Below are 15545 nucleotides of genomic sequence, written 5' to 3' on the forward strand. Positions count from 1 at the left end.
CTGTTTCCATTAGACTTCCCAGGCATGTAGAGTTTCAGCCGGGGAATGTGCTTTGTTTTGAACTCAGTCAGCAGCCCTTAGAAAAACTGTTTAATTAACTTTTTGCCAATGTCAATATAATTCTATTATCCTCCGAAGGCCGGATGAGCTCCCTCTGGTGGCTCATTTGCATTGAAGTTCTTGGCTTTACTTACGGATCTGTTTACTCAGGCGAACAGGGCTGCTGACCCTATGTATCAGTCAGGCATCAGTTCCTCGTGGGCTTACTTTTTAATTGAAAAACATCAGTAATTTCCTTACATAATGAAACACCAGCATTTAAATTCGCAGCAGTTTCAATTTGTTAGCAAAGGAAATGAAGAGATACTGGGTAAGAAAGTAAGCAAATAATACTGAATTTATCTCCTTCCAAGTATAAATAGTGTAGTAGGCAGCAATAATTTAGGAGTGGTACTGACTTATAATGGGTCTGTTTAGTCTTAAATTTATGAAGTATTTGGATATTAAAGACAGTTTTTCAAGAATATGAATTCCATGTTTTAAAAATTAATTAATGCTGTACCTGAACTACAATTAGATGTGAACTGAATCTGTTTTAGAACTTGTTTAATCTGTTTCGTAGCATTAAAGAGAAGCATAACCCATCTCACTCGCATGCAGTTGTTTTAAGATGATGAAGCTAGGAGGTTTTGTGGGTCAGAAACACCAGTGAGTTCAAAGTGGATTTTCCACCTCTGTAATGTAAATTTCCACAGGTCTTTTTGAACTCCGTGCTTTTTTAATTTAATGGTGTCCTTATCATAATGGAATGAGCTGTCCTCTCTCAGAAGCAGCAGGAGAAGCCTCAAAGCCAGACAACATGTAGGCCGGACATAAGGGTGAAAACTTCCTCGTATAGAAGATTTCTTTTATTGAACTATTTTCAATAAAAGCTGATTATGGAATAGAATATCAAAAACAGAAAGAGAAATGAGGGTTCTGTAATACGAATATTTAGTCAGAGTTAAAATTCTATCCAGGCATTTCTGAAGGAGGACTGGAAGAAGGGGCCTTTGCAGAGTGGGAACAGGAGGGAAATGACAATATTTTTTAGTTTATAACAAGTAACTATAAAATAAAAGAAGAAATGCAGAATAATAAGCAGTAAGCAACTGTGAGAAGTTGACAAAATATAAAAGGTGTTCTCAATGAATATTCTTTTGAATTTTATTATCTTCTTGCATTTTCTTCAAGTCCTTTGAGCATTCCAGTATGTGAAGTTGACAAAGCAGCTAACGCTCAGCAAACGTGACAGATGGTATCTAAAAGTAAGCTTTTAATATTCACATAGTTGTCACATCTAGATTTTCAAGGTCTTCCCACAGTGCGCTGGCCCTGTGTCAAGTGATAGCTTGGAATCTTGGCCAAGAACTTAAGTCCAGTCTTTCTGAGTAACGCCATTACTTTTGAGGTTGCTGGAGTCAGTTTTGCAGCGTTTCACCTACGACTGAGCAGATGGATTCCACTGATTGCTTCATTTCAGTGTTGCTGTCGTAACCATTGTTGACTGCTTTCTGAGAGCTGAATTACCTTTCACAAGAGTGTCATTAAGAAGTTACCTAATAAAGAACAAAAACCAGTGCTAAGTGGCTAATAGTGTAAGTGGCAATGTCTGTATTTACTCTCTCCTCTTTAGTACCTCCAGGTTATTTTTTCTGTTATAAGCATAAGCCAACGACTCAGTAGGCACTTGCCAGACAGCTAGGCTCATGTGTGCAGCTGCACAGCATGACATGTGCTGTTCTACATGTTCACTGTGACAAAACCAGGAATGGTTTTGGTAATGGTTGTGTAATGTCATACACTGAGATTTTATGAAATAACAGCATCTTTATTTTCATACTGCTAAGGCTCACTATTGTTCCTAAGGAGAGCTGTGGTTGTGAGGGTAGTGTTGATCGTGAAAGTGAAGCTACCTGCACTGGAGCAGCTATGGGCATAGATATGAGTTTGCTGCTACAAGTTAGGTCTGTCTGTAGTGAGTTGCCTGTGGTGAGTAACTGCACATCACTGCTGTGTAAGTAGCTTCTTGAGTGCTTCTTATTTTATGATGGACGTTGACTAAAGAAGTAGCTTGCCGTTCAGACTACAGTTTTGTCATTTAACTGCTTCTGTTTGTTTTCGTGAGGTGTGGTTACATATAGACAGATATCTCAAGTTGTCACTGTACTCCGTGGAAGTTAAGCTGTTTAGACAGCTGGCACTTTGGAGAACTTCTGTGCAAGTCTTCTGCTGTTTCATTGGGGTCACTGTGGAGTGATGAGGGAATAGTGTGCTTTGTTTTAGTTACGTAAGATAAACTTAGTGCTAACTCTGTATTGGAGGCATCCACTTGAAAAATTTTTCTGTTTGACGGTACAAATCAGTTGTTGTTTTTAATTCTACTATCAAGCAGACACAAAAATAATTGATTTTAAGAGCCAGGGGCAGCATCTGATTCAATTTACCATTGTTCTGTCGTTCCATACCTCACTTTCATTCAATCTAACCCGCGGTTCTAGCCCAGGTAAACTTTTTGATACTTCAGTTACAGTGTGCTTATGGAGCATTTTGGAATCAGAGGCATCCCAGAAACTTACCAAGACTGCTGAATACAGTGTCTTTTGAGGAGCCTCAAAATTGATGTGCATATTGCTTTTAGTACGTTTTTGGTGTATTGCTATTAACTGGAAAGATTTCTGCAGCGAGTGCTGTCACTTTGTTGAATGGTGCTCCTGTACAGTGTTGCCTTACATTTTACATTATTTTCCATAACCGCTGTACGTACTTAAAGAAAAAATGTAAATGATAAATATATTTGCAAGCACGAGCCTGACAAACAGAAATGTAGGAATCTCTGAAAGATGAACATCCAGAACTTGTTCCCTGCAAAGCAGCAGAGATGGGACAGTCTCAGCTGCTCCTTTTGATATTAACATTTGGAGTCATATATTTTCTGTGCTGGTGTGTGAGAGCAATTGGTAGGCAGTACCTGTGGTAGTCTGTGACTTGAGGGAGGTCGATATGCTATGATATGTTACTGAAGATGTGTTACTTGAAGTGAATGTCATTTGAAGGTGTCTGCTTAGCAGTGGTAGGAGGCAAAGACAACAGTGAATCTCAGTGCAGCTTTAGTCCTTAATTCCACTCGTTTATGGCCCCTCTCTCTTGATACTGCTTACTGCCATATACATTTTTATTTCCCTTAGTGTAATCTACAGTGTAATTTGAACGGTTCCTGGTCGTAATTACCAAAGTAAAATAAATGAATGCGTGCACCTCTTAAAATCCGAAGCCATCTGCAGCCCTTCAGGACCAAAGGCATGTAAATCTTTATGAAAGTCATGGGGTACCACCAGTGCTTTGGTGCAGGCACGTAATGAACGTCTAATGTAAGTTTTCTAAGTGCATTTATACTCTTGTTCTCAAACTTATTTACAGGAAACTGCACTGATAGAGTAACTTTTGTTTAATTGCTGGAAATCTAACATCAGATAGATTTCACCCTGGTAGCAGTTCGGCTGTTTGCTTCAACAGACGTTTGTTAATGATGCAGTCTCTTCTCAGCTATTCTTTCTTGATTTGCTTTTTGTGATTTGTGTCCATTTTTGCTGTGTTCTTCTTTGTTGAAGAAAAAGATGCTTAGTAATGCTGGTAGTGAAATTGATTGATGTATAGTTATGTGCAGTACCATATGTGCTAACATAGAAAAAATACCCAATCTCATTGGTCTGTTTCAATGAATTGCTTCTTCAATACTTCCAGTACATGCATATTTATACTGCATCAAGTGTTACTTGCCAGCACTTAATTCAGTTGTGAGCCCAAAGGTGGACTGGAGGGGGAGCTGCGTAGGGGTCTGGTAACACGGTGGCTACGTTCAAGTCTAGGCATATCAGCTCAATGTGGTGACTTCTGATAAGACATCTTGCAACCATTTGATGTTTAACTTGCAAAGAAGACGATTTCTATTCACCTCGTTTAAACAACTAAATTGTGCTTTTTATGAGGCTTCACTTGAATAAGAGTTCTGCTTGAAGCTGTTATTCCTGAGGCATCTCTGCTGGAAGCCTGCGCGCAGTGTGATGGTTAAGGCATACTGGTCAGATGGGAGAGAAGAACAAGTCTTCCCGCTCAGGAAAATCAGAATAATTAAAAATAATCTCCTCAGTTATATTTCACTAAAGATATCTTTCATGTTTGCCCTAATTCCAGGATTAACTTTGCACTGCAGTAGGTTTTAACTTCTGTTTTCATTCTTCTTAACTCTGAGAGATGGGAGAACATCTAAGGCAATTTTTCATTGATCTAAAAATTTCATTTGGTTCTGATGGGATGTAATTTGAAGATGCTGTGAAGCCCAAGGGGTTGGTTTACACTGGTGTTGTTTTGTCTGTTTTAGATACCTGCTGCCTGCATTCTTAATCTAGGTGATAGAAACTCTTGCTCATGGCAGAACTTCATTTTGGATGATCATTATCTAGTGTGGGTATCCACTTCCACAGTACTGTGATGGTCAGACTTGCTCCTCTAGGGTGCAAATGTAGGACAGACTGAAAGGTACAACAGGTACCCTGCATAAGATTTTCTAAAAAAGGTGAGATTCTGTTCTTTCTCTTCTTAAAACTTAATGTAAGAGAAATTGCTGTTTTGAGGGAGGGGGAACCACACTAATTACTTGTGAGTGAAAGTGGTCTCCTTTCTGTCTATTTCTTTCCAGTATAACAGTAAATTTTAAACTGATCATGCACATAGACATTACAGAATTCTGAGTTTTCTATAGAACAGAAAAGAAAAATATTCTGTTTAGAGAATGCTGCTGGAAATACTTATATTTCTGTGGGTTTAGTAATAAATACATGAGTATGATCCCATTCTGGTATGCAAGCTTTATTTGTAGCTGTGTGCTCATAGAGCGCTTAGGTGGAAGACTGTAGACAAGGTTCTTTTTGGTAGGATCTATCTACAGATTCTTAATGTGCCTCTTCTGTCAGACTGTCATTTGCTGGTTGGACTGCATGATGGTGGTGGGCTTTTCCAGCCGTAATAATTCCATGTTAGTGGACGCTGATAGCACTGGAGGTAGAAACTAGCAGTCAGATGGGGTGTGTGAAGAACTCTGTGACATGCTTGGAAGCCTTTGAGGGAGCGTGATCTCCTCAGTGAGGTATTAAAGGGAGTGCACTGTACACAGTGTGACTTTTCTGCACTGTTTCTGAGGACGTTGCATCTCTTTACAGTAGTTTGTAAGTTTCAACCTTCTCTTACATCTTGCGTTCATGGCCAGTATTGATTTTTATTAATTATATGGAGTCTACCATACCAACATCTAAGGACTGTTATGTCTACAATTTTTTCTCTAATTCAGCATAAATTTTGGCTTAAAGGCCGTATGGAGACTTAGTGATTACAGATTCCTTCTCTCCTTGTTCCTTGTGTCACCGAGATTTGACCGTGAGTCGCAATTGATCAGATTCTCTTCTTAATGCACTGTAGCACCGTTGTGTGAATGAGTACGGCGAGAAGATTCTGATTAAATTAGAAATAAACTGCCTGTGTAGGACTTGCGTTGTAGTCTGGTTTTGTCTGCTTCTTACAGAATTGAGGGTTGTTGCGTTGTTCCTTTTTTTTTTGTGCAAGTTAAATCAGTTACTAACGATAGTCACACAGTCCTTTGAGTGAGGCAGAGCTCTGGCACTCTGACTCATTGGGCATTATATTTGCTGGAAATTGTGGTGTTTAGATAGAGTACCCAGATGGTCATCATAGGAAATGAGTGCAAGTTGCCATCTTTTTTCAGAAGGCAAGATGTGTGAGGAGCAGCTCTGAGTTGGCTTGGGTTTGCTCAGCCCAGAGCAGAGGAGCTCTGGTGGCTGCACGGGGAGTAGATGGGCAGCACTGGGCTCTGCTCTCTGGTGACATTGACAGCACCTGAGGGAATGGCATGGAGCTGCATCAGGGGACTATCAGGCTGGGTGATAGGAAAATCATATGTGTATTAACATCTGAGGCAAAGGCTTTGGGTTTTGTGATTCTTTGTGGTGCACACGAAGAAGCAGAGAGTTAACACAAAACTGGAGTGTTGAACGGAAAAAACGATCCTGGCCCCAGCTCTGCCACTGACTTTTATGATATGCTTTTGGATATGCCCCTTGTCTTCCAACAGCTTTCTTCATCTGAAAGCAGTGGTGATCTTCACATTTATACACAAAGAGGTTGGCAGCCTGGTTGTTTTGGGCTTGTTTTAACACTCAGGACGAGAGTCTTCTGGGTGGCAAGTAAAGTACTTGGCATATGAACAGCATGGTCAATGTCATATTAACTTCTTGAGGTCTTGGCATGGTGAGCAAAGGTAACTAATGAAGCAGTTAAGCAGAATGCAAGCATGGATTTGCTCAATAAAAAGGCCTATTCCTGCCTCTAGGTCAGATGTATTTTTTCTATGACTGTTAATGGCATAGTTAGGTTCATTGGGAGGGAAAGGGGCCACGAGACTTAATAATTTTAAAAAGGACTAAGCACATCACACCCTTTAAGGTCTTTATTCTGACTAACTCAGAAAGACATAGATGAGATTACAGAGATTACTGGTTAACCTACAAATCTGATTTGAACCTCACATTCAGGTGATTTAAAATGGAGAATTATTGGCACAGTATTAAAAGGCATGTTGACTTTGTAAAACTTTGCTAGATGTGGAAATGCACTGACAGAAAGCTCGTTTTGATACCTCAAGGTGCTTAGTTTTCTACCAGTGATTTTATTACAGCGGTAGGTGATCAGCTTGACAAAGCAGAGCCAGGTTCGAGGATTCTTAATCCGCTTGTTCCTCTGGAGGAAAGAAAGGAGTTTGTCTGTAACTTGAAAACTTCTTGTTAAGCTAAGGAGAAGTTTCATTTACATTATAGTGCAGTCTCAGATTAATAGGTAAACATTATCAGTCTGGGGTATGACATTTGCTGTTTTGGTATGCTTTCAAAGGTGCAGTTGCTTTGAGAAGTGGGTACTCCTATTTTCTTCCACCCTGATGTATATTTAAAATTCAGAAAAATCTCCCTGTGCTAGCATGCATTCAGACTAACTTGGATGTTAACTGCAGATCAATGTCATTAATATGAATATATACATCAGCAGTGCTTTAAATTCTCCCTGTGTTGTTCTGTAAGAAAAAAACTAAGCTGTATATATGCAGTAATTGTGAGAATTAAAAATCATAGAATCGCTCAGGTTGTAAAAGACCTTAAAGATCATCGAGTCCAAGCACAGCCCAACCATCCAACAGCCCTCTGCTAAATCATGTCCCCGAGCACCACATCCAAATGGCTTTTAAACACAGCCAGGGATGGTGACTCAACCATGTAAATGCAACTGTGTAAAGCTGGATATAAAGATGATTTATTCCAAGTCAGAGTCATACTTTTTTCTTAATTGACAACGTATTAAAACATTGCTGGTCTATACTCTATTTTATTTTTCCTTGCTTTCATTCCTGTATTGTTTATACAGTGCCATGGATTGGATTTCTGATCTCAAATATATTTTCACTTTTTCTAAAATTAAGACCAGTTTTGTGTGAATTTGTAGTTTTTATTAAGACTAATTGATATTTTAAGCGGCCCAAATGTTATCTTTTTTTCCTTTCCTCTTATCTGTTTTTGTAATGCTGCATCTTGGATATTCTTTTCTTGTGTATTTTGAGGGCAAGGGAGGTGGTGAATTGGTTTTTCAAGGGTTTTGCTTTTCATAGGAGTGAGCTGAAACTGTTGGATGGGTGAAGTTGATGTAAACTAAGTGTTCAGTGCAGGTGACTGCTGTAAAGATGCAGTCTGCCTTTGGCTTGCTCCTGGGGATGTCTCAGGAAAACAAGAGCCCAGCGAAGGGTTAACATTTTACTATCAGCTTCAGAAAGGCACATTTGCAATTGCTCCCAGTGTTGTCTTCATTTTTACACCTCATTCACTCACCGCTGCTCTTCACTTGAAGGCAGATCCTTTGACCTAAGCAGATTATTGTAGACGCATGAAGGACACAGCAAGCTCCCCGTGCTTTTGAAGGAGGAGATTTTGGCTCCAAAATAGGGCACTAAGCTTTTCAGCCTTATGCTGCTTTACCCAGTCAGCACAACTGCGTTGCCTCTGGCTGCTTAGTGGACTCCTGTGGAATCAGATGGGAAACAAAAGCAGAAGTGGCGGCCGCTGCAAATGTGGGAGCCTGTGCCATTAAAAGGAAGCGATTGCTAATAAGGGCCTGCGAGACCTAGGTTTCCTTGGTTTCCATGACAGTTATTAGGTAACACAGAAATTGAATTGTCTCCCACAATGCTTTTGAGGGCTAGGGGGGAAAGGGGTGCTCTGGGGACATGGCAGAGGAGTTACGACTTGCAGCAGCTCATCACTCTGAGAATGTGGAACTCTGGATTATTACACCTTGCTGCTCAGCTTGCTGTTTCTCATTTGTCTTTTCAGTTTGCTTTGCTTCCCATTTTTTGAAGGAAGACCCTGGCATATGCTACACAGTTTCTCAAATAATATTTTCCCGTTTTTATTTAGAGCTGAGCTTGGCAAAGCAAGGATATGAACAATTATACAGGTGGGCTACTCAGGGGGAGTGAAGATATAAGGCATCCAATCAGGTATTGGCAACCTGCAGCACTGTAGAAATGCCTCTCCAACAGATTTCTGTAGTTCCGGCGCGGGAGACTGCCAGCAATGGGAGAAGTTCAATGGGCAGAAACAAAGAGAAGAGCAAGGAAGTCGAGGTAAGAAGGAGGCTTTGCTTTGGTACGGTACAACTGGTCTGCCTTCTGTAGCCAGTGTTTGTGGCTGCTCAGCAGGATGCTCTGTGCTGTAGCTTTACCCAGTGCAAATGATTGCAGCCTGCTTTAGCACGCTGAAGCAAACTCCTCTGACAACATTGCAGCTTTATGAGGAGAAAAGAGAGCACGCTGCAAGAAAATAAAAGTAGTTACAAACTGCATTGGGGAGTGGGGAGGTTTTAACATGTTCGTTTGTGAGCATGCTGTCCACTACTGCTGACAGACATGGTTCCTTAAAGGTTTCAAGTAGCAGTTGCTTTATTGTGGTTTAGATGAAAAAATAGCTTTAGTAAGATTCCTATCTCCATTTAAAAACAGCAGAGTGCCATGTTAAAGCCTGCCTTTCTGATGTGCAGGTGTTATTCATAGCAAACATAGGCATGAGCTCAGCAACTTACTCTTTATTATCGTTTAAAAAGCGTCAGTGTTTTTTGATTCATAAACATACGAGTGTTCCTTCAGTAAGTGTTTTATGCTGTTGTTCCAATTAAGAAGAAATTGTAGCCTCATATTACACTACTGGTGCCATTTTCTAATGGTGCTTTCATGGATAGAAATCATTTTTCTCTGCATAGATAGACCAAAAAGATTTTCCAACTAAACCAGACATCCCTCCCCACCCCCAAAAAAACAAGCAGCCTGTCACTATATGTAGCAGTAGATGTACATATCAGACATCTGCTGGTACTTCTCTGGTTGTTTTTTGTTGTTTTTTTTTTCCCTGTTGCTGTATGGGAAGTAAAGAACTGTTGGAAAAAAAAAGAAAAGTCATGTCTTTTCAGTATTATCTGTGTGATAAGGTAGTCAGCTGTATCCCTGTGTTTTCGCTTGTTTTATGGTGTGTTTGACTTAGTTTTCAGGAAATTAAGTTCAACACGTGATTGATACTCCTTGCATGTTTGATTGTAGAAAAATATTGGTAAGCTTGCAGACTTGTCATGTAGCATGCCTTTTTTTGCTCAGTGTTTGACTCCTACAAGTTCATGGATTGTGGTTATGCTGTCTTTGAACACCTGCACGCATCGTCCTTCTCTGGAAGTAGCCCCAGTTACTTATTGGTAGTACTGATATCAGAGTGAATCATGTCTAGATATCTCTGTTCTGAAACAGAAAGCTTGTGCTTTGGTATTTATTTTTTTTTTTTTCTTCTTCTAGTGATTGGTTGAGGGTCAGGGTTCAGGTGGAAGCTGCTTTGTAGTAAGACTTGACATTTGAAAAACAGAAGCATAAAACAGCCTTGAAAATGTATGTAAAAATGTAAAACATGCCTGTGGCTATAAATTGTTTAATTGCATTGTGGTTTTGGCTTCATCATTAGGCTCATCGGAGGAATACTTGGAAGGTGTGTACAGATCAGATAAGTGTGGTAGTTAAAGGGGGAATTATGGAGCTTCTGAATGAGAAGAATAATTTCGTATGCTTTTATTCTTTTTTTTTTTTTTTTTCATTCGAGGGCTGGGATGCAAGATTTCATTAGTACTTAAATATCTGAGAAAAAAGAGACTTTTCTTGAATTTTTATAACTCATACAGCAAAAAATAGCAAAATGACCTGGTTGGTTAAGCTCACGAAAGTTTTCTTACTTTCAGAAGAAAAAGATTAAATAGCAAAAAAAAAAATCCAGCTTGCAGTTTGCCAAACTGCCCTCTGCTGGCAGAGCTGGATCCTACTGCACAGATCCGTGCTTCTCCCTTATGGCTGTCATTTACACGGAGTGGTGACGTGGTAACTCGAGTATTGTACTGTTTTTCATATCACAGCTACATCTCAAGTAAATCATGAAGATCAAGTTTGTTTTGTGGATGCGCTTTGGGAGCCTCAAGCCTGTTGAAGTAGTCTTCTATCCCTGCCTTTCCTGCACGGAGTGGTTCTCACAAAGGGGAACTTTATTGCTTATACACAGTGTTTCTTTGTGTTGCTGGGTTTACTGCTTTTCAGTTGCTCTGTGTTCATGGGAGTCACTGATGCTGTTTGTGTGAGTACCTGCTCCCTCTGCCTTTCCACTGGTAGGGATCTTGAAGTGAAAAAGCTAGAGGAAGAAGTTAAACGATCATCCTGCGGTGATGAGGGCATCAACATGTGGAAAACTGAAGTATTTTCCAATTGCTAGGATAGCAGTTCTTAGGATTGTGTGCCAACTGCTGTTCTTGCTTGGGAATTTTACATGAGATGTCCTTACAACAGTGTTCACAGTGAAGAAGTGTTCATCTTCTGCCTCATTGCAAAGCTGTGTGGAGAGAATGGTTCACCAGGTTCTCAGTGAATTACATAGATTTGGCTGACTTAAAAACTTCTGTTGCATACGATTCACGATGCAGCTCATTTTGTAATGCTCTTCTGTGCTTACAGTTGCTTGCAGACATGCTTTATCTGAAAGATTTTGTAAGGCACCTCGCTCGCTTAACAAGGACTGCCAAAGTTGTAGGATGCTAAGTGCAGTATCTGTTATGGGCCTCTTCATTGTTAATTATGGGCCATAGGTGCCTATAATGGAAAAATGACAAAAGTTAGGAGTACCAACATGATAATGATGGCTAGGGGGAACTTTTAAAAGAAATTCTTCTATACTACGTCCCTTGCTTGAGAAAAAACTTCTCTGCAGTCAATTCCTGTAATTTTTAGGTGACTTGCCTCCTCAGTAATTACTGAAGTTGTAGTTAACAAGAGTTTGTGCAACAGATGCAACTAGGAAGCTGCAAGTGCTACCTTGTCATTAGATTACACTGCAAATGGCAAAGTGTTTTTTGACTTATGACAGCAGCACTGTAAATCCATATGCAGATGCAGTCTGTTTGTTTCGATGGCTCTAGGAAGGCTTAGCACTCATTAATGCTGATAGACTTGGCCACAGCATGTAACAGAACAAGTTGTCTTGTACTTTATTAATCTTACTCTTTATTAATGCTGTTGGGAAAGATTGTTGCAGTAAGGAAGACTGAAGTGTAGAATATTGGATTCACACCATGATGTGGACTTCTCTGGGATTCAGCAGTTAATTCAACTTTATTCAGTATTTGAGAGAAGTCATAGATGTACATCGAAACTTGTGGTTATGTTTCTGCGATGGAAAAATGCCCGCTTTGGTTTGTGTTTTCAGAAGAGTTTGTTACTAAAACTTTTAATCTAAGTGAATTAAGTCTGTGACCTAGGAATCAGGACTCCAAATCTTGTAGTTTTTGAAGATATTGACTCGATTGCATTGGGACTACATCAATGAGTGTTCCCCGTTTTGTATTTGTATAACGTTTAAGCAGTTTTTCTGGACCTGATTTTCTTTATTCTGGTAACAAAGAAGAAAGGCTGTGCCTACGTTTCTTGAACAAACCAGATTTGATTTGTTGGTGGTGCACACTGCTTCATAGAACAGGCTGTTTACATTGTCTCATGTACACAGATGGATTATTATTTTAAGGCAAGGTCAAGCACACAGAAAGTTGTCATACATAAAAAATTGGACAGGATAGCTGAGTGAAGTTGAGTGAGCTCAAGAAACACTAACTTTAAAACCTACCGTGACCACTGTGCAAAAAACAAATGTGTGCTCAGACTGGTAGCACTACGTTTATGCAAGCACAGTTACACAACCTTTTAGAAAGGATTAACATAATTGTGATTAATTAACATAATTATGATTGTGATCATATAATATGATAACATCATTGACATGATTTTTTTTCTTCTCGTGCCTATTACGTTCCTCTATTCTTAATATATTGTTGTTCTGGCAGAGGTGATGATGCATATTAATTTCCTTCATAGAACCTCATAGCGTGTAATAAAATACAAGGAGGAATTTTCTCCAATATATATAAAAACTGAGTGCTGCTGCATTCGTTTGTGAGTGTGTCTACTCAAACATCTTTCCTTTCAGACCCCCAACCCAATGTTTATCATACTTGAAATTAAATTCTGCAGACTGCACAGCTTTGTGATATGGAAGAGACACAGGACTATACTTTTTCAGCAATGATTCCACATTCTGCCATTTGCAAGGCAGAAAGGCTGCAACTTTTGAGGCCGTAATTATTGTCCAAGTAATACTTGGACATCTAGGGAGACAGTACAGTGCATTAGATTTGAATCTGCTATTTTTACTATCATGTTTATGCCTTTAAAAAAAAAAATAAACATTTGAATTTGTTTTTGAATGTGATGTATGACTATTTATTGTGGAGTTGCTTTGTTTTTGGAAACATCTTTTCAAGTCAGAAATCAAGCTGAAACCTAATGGTGATTTCAAATGCCCTAGTAGTGTAGCTGCTAACATTTACTTCAAATGCCAGACTAGAGTTAAAGCTAATATTTTCCCTGGAGCTTATAATAGGTTAAGAGATATTGCCATGATTTTGAGGGACAGGTGGTAGCTCAGTGTTCTTAATGGGAATATATTTTTTCAGTATGTACTCTCATGTGATGCTTGCTTAACTCCAAGCAGATGTAATGATGGTAGCATTTTTAAAGGCATTTTCCTGTGTGTTACAAGAAAATACTTACATATTCCTGTGAAATTATTTTCATGGCAGCTGTGAAGCACAGAGGCTTTTGATTCTTGAAACCTGTCTGTAATTGGAGAAAAATATTATAGTTTTACATGTCTGTCTTTTGTTTTATTGCCTTATAACCTAAAGTCCAGCAACACGTTGGATTTTTTAGGTAGGGAGGCACAGTATTTAGTGTAGTTAAATTTGTAAATGGCTTTGATCACTTTATCAGAATGTGAAATCTAAGTGATTTACCAAAATTTCACTGATAGGAGTGCTAATCAGAGATATTTTGGTTCATTTTCTTTTATGCATGTCTTGAGGACACAGGATAAATGTCTTGTAATTCCAGGAAATTAACGTGATGATTTTTGTTACAGATAACAGATGTTTGTGGTTTTGGTGACGATTGTCTTGCATTCTGCTCTTTAATTTTCATAATTGTAATTTAGCAGTTGAATAGATACGGCCATCTATTACCTAACACACAGAAATGCTGTTACAGGAAGTGTAAGGAGGTTTGTTTCCAAGTATAGCTGTGTCTAAAGCTGTGGAATTCCCTTCTTTAGGAGGTTGAATTATCATACAGCTAGAGATGTTGAGGTAAATGGGGAGGCAGAGGTTGAACTCCAGCACATGAATTTGCTTACTGACACGTGCTTTGACACATGTTGCTTTTTCTTCAACGTATATAACGCAGTTACTGCTCGTGATGTTGTTAAGTGCACTATGTGACAAAATCTCTGACCATGTGTATGTCAGTGTTTAGTGGTATTCTCAAAGACATAGGATGTTATTCTTTTTTTCTTGACGTGACCACTGTTTGGACAGCCATACTCTGCTTGCATGGAAATCCACCTGTATCTGCAGCTATAAGGCACTTAATGCTTGCTGGTGCTGTGTTTCTATAATGCTCTGATGATAAATCATTGCTGGCTTTGACAGATGGAAAGGTTTCCAGAAGGTATAGCTGTAAGTCTATCTGCGAGGTCCTTAAGATGCTTTAAAAAAGAAATTAGCTAAGTCTTCTGACTCCTGTTCAGGAACTGTTACTACTTTAAACTGGCAGTTTCATGACAGTGACAGAAAAGGGAGGTGTTAGTTCACACAGGCTAGGTTTGTTCTACTAATTTGGGATCCTTTTATCTTTTTTAAATTTCTTGTGAGTAAAACCCATTTCTTCTGTTATCAGTAAGAAATAAGGAGTTTTCTTGGTGTGCTTATATTAGCTTCCTGTAAGACACTGCCTGTTCTTTACAGGCTGCTCTTCCTGATAAGATGACATAAATGATACTGATTGCATAGCATGATTGTCAGGCATCTTATGAAAAGAAGATGGTAAAAGCGTATTTCAGCAACTAGAGTTGCTGTGTATTGACTGTGTGTCAAATGGCAGTATTGATTTTAAAATTGGTCTTCTCACTGATAAAGGATTTGAAGCTTAAGATTCCGTATCTCCTTAACTTGCTTCCTGTACGTTTATGGACAGTGCTTAGGATCTGCTGACACGTGTGTTCTGGTGCTGATGAATTCTGTCTATTACAAAGTTTGATGTTCACGATTCTTTTTATCTTGGAAATTCCTAGTTCCAATAAATAGAAAATTGCAGGCAGTGAGTGCACTTTCCCTCTCCTACTCAAAAATAGTTTTTACTTCAAAATAGTAGGCTTCACTTTTCATTTCAGTTGGATTTCCTTCTAACGTTAGTTGGAGATTTTATGAAGGGAGCATTTGCCATATTAAAAACTTAATGTAACTTTTTCTCTCCTAAATAGTTGTTGTTGTTGTTTTTTAAAGAAATAAATACGAAACCTTAACAAACCAACCAGATTTTAAAAAATGGGCAACGTTTCCAATTAGCTGTTGTTGTCCTGTCTTCAGATGTGACTTCCATTCACTTGAATTTCATGACTGGCTTAGATGCTGAATTATGTTGAAGTAGTGATTGTGATTGAGACAGTTTACTGAATAGATTCTAGTTCCTAGACCTGGTAGCTGAATGGGGTTATCTGGAGCTGGAAACAAATCAGGAAGCAAAAACTCTGATAATTTGCTCCAGGTACCATTCATACTGACTTGTCTCATGAGCTGTTGCATATGATGCAGTTCATCAAGTTATCTGGGATAGTGCTTTATCATCAATAAAGTGTGTTCCAAGACTCCTTTGGAGGAACACTCTCAAATCTAAAGAGCATTTTAGCACACACAGCTCTTGTGCTCACGTATAGCCA

General features: G+C 39.0%; 1 protein-coding gene across 2 annotated transcripts in view; it reads left to right on the forward strand.

The window, feature by feature from the left end:
* The window catches only part of MARCHF1 (membrane associated ring-CH-type finger 1), a 272004-nt gene that overhangs the window by 142365 nt on the left and 114094 nt on the right, over positions 1-15545 (forward strand). The window lies entirely within an intron of this gene.

Source organism: Centrocercus urophasianus, unplaced genomic scaffold (genome assembly GCF_019232065.1).
Source record: "Centrocercus urophasianus isolate 14NV4802_14NV808 unplaced genomic scaffold, USGS_Curo_1.0 seq_32, whole genome shotgun sequence".
Taxonomy (NCBI): domain Eukaryota; kingdom Metazoa; phylum Chordata; class Aves; order Galliformes; family Phasianidae; genus Centrocercus; species Centrocercus urophasianus.